The sequence below is a fragment of the Lactuca serriola genome, chromosome 7 (genome assembly GCF_051521515.1).
Source record: "Lactuca serriola cultivar US96UC23 chromosome 7, Lser_US96UC23_V15, whole genome shotgun sequence".
NCBI classification, from domain to species: Eukaryota; Viridiplantae; Streptophyta; class Magnoliopsida; order Asterales; family Asteraceae; genus Lactuca; species Lactuca serriola.
In genome coordinates, this window is record NC_136414.1 from 181,939,796 (window position 1) to 181,942,038 (window position 2,243).

The window sequence follows — 2,243 nt, forward strand, 5'->3', positions numbered from 1 at the left end:
AGACCAAGCCTAACGTAATTGTTCATTGAGTGTCGGAGCCTGATTCCAAGGCACAGTCACTGACACAGTTCTTGTCCAATATTACTAAAACGGGTAAGAAACTTTGGTTTTTGTCCATATTTAGGTAACCATGTTTTTTTCGTACACATTTGACCAATAAACTTGTTTGACCTGTTCATAATAAGGTAATATTACCGTAATTACCATTCATATTACCTTATTTTGAACAGGTCAAACAAGTTCAATGGTTAAATGCGAACGAAAAAAACATGGTTACCTAAATGTGAACAAAGACCAAAGTTGGTTACCTTTCTAGGTCATTAACCCGTACAAATATTCCAAAATCAATGTATCATAATATCTCCAAAACATGTCGTCAAAGGATGTGTACGATCACGCATTTGCTTTCCCCCGATCATTTGAAGTACTTGAAACATAACACTTAAATCGTAAGCCAAAGCTTAGTGAGTTCCCTAAAATACCACCACACAAATATATAACCGCATGCATACTTGGCCCACAACCATCGGGCTTGATTACCCCTAAGCCTACAACATGAGTTTGGCTTGCCTTCCCGGCCCACAGCTCATGTCTAGATTGCTCCCGAGCCCAAATCATAAGTTTTGCTTGCCTTTCTGGCCCACAACTTATGTCTGAATTGCTCCCGGGTTTGTTGGCTTCCACATAAAGCAAAATTGCCTCAACCTAACCACGTTATGTCGACATATGCAACATATAAACATATAACCATCAAATAGATAATCATACAGATCTAACAGATCACTACAACATGACAAAATCCTATATACCAGGATACTTAACTGAATGGACCGACATTGGTGCCTTCGACCCACAAGTAAAGTGAGGAAACTCACCTCACAGTCTGAAAAATTAGTAGAAAATAATGTTTCTCCAAGTGTCAACTCTACATGTCAACTTTATAACAAATAATGACCTAAACTCAAACTATAACTCAAAATACCCAAAATACCCCTAAGTCAAAATTCAGGTCAAAGGTCAAAAGTCAATGGAGTCAACTTAGACTGAGTATGCTCAGCGTACTTAGCCATTACGCTCATCGTAGAGCACTATTGGCTATATTACGGGGTCTCGACCAGGTACGCGATGGTACGCCCAACGTACTCAGATGACATCCTTTTTCTCAGTTAAGTGCTTACTCTATTAAGACACCACGTCCAAAACTCATATCTAGTTCCAAATAACATTCTAAGTCATTAAGTTTCCAACTTTATAACTTTCCAAGGCTAGAAAGGGTCCAACAACTAAACCCTAACTTAATATACAAACCAAAACCTTGTCTCATGTATGAAGAAAGGAAAGGGACCAATATCACATTTTTATGGTTCTAAGCACCTAAATATGCCTAGAAGGACAACCCTTATGGGTTAGAGTAAGCCATACTCATGAACACCAAGATTATCAGACTAAAAACATAAAAACCTAAGTACTAGAAAGATCCAAAGCAAATATGCATCAAGATCCGAACTTTTTACCTCCAAAGGATGCTTGAGGGTGAGATACTTCTAGATCCAAGATGCCTTGAGCTTCCAAGATGATTCCACGATCTTCTCCTTCCTTCAATAACACCAAATACACACTCTCAAGCTCAAAATGCTCACACAATGGATTAGTGTTTGCAAGGGGCATTTTTAGGAGATGGAGGTTGATGAATGAAGGAGTATCAAGGAGTTAAGGAGGTTTAAATAGTGCTCAGACCCTAAAAATTAGGGTTATCTCACCGGTCACGTATGCCCTGCATACCAAGGAGTTCGCCCAACGTACTCACTTCAATCCGCATCCCACTTTGAAGAGCTACGCCATGCATACGCCTTAATACGCATGACGTAAGGACCCAAAATGCAAAAAATATTCAATTAGGGTTAAAAATGGAAATTTACCTGAATCGGGTGTTACAGTTCTCCCCCACTTGAATCAAAATTCATCGTCGAAGTCCGGTGCCACAAATAACTTAGGTTAGTGCTCTTGCATCGCTGCCTCGGGTTCCCAAGTCCATTCAGAACCTTTCTAATGCTGCCACTGGACTTTGACCAATGATACCACCTTGTTGAGCAAGGCCTTCGTCTTTGTATCCAAAATTGCCACTGGCCTCTCAATGTAGTTTAGAGGATCAATAATCTGAATATCATCCAAATGGACTACTGCTAAATCATCAGCTACATACTTCCGTAGTTGAGAAACATGAAAGGTGCTGTGAATGTGGC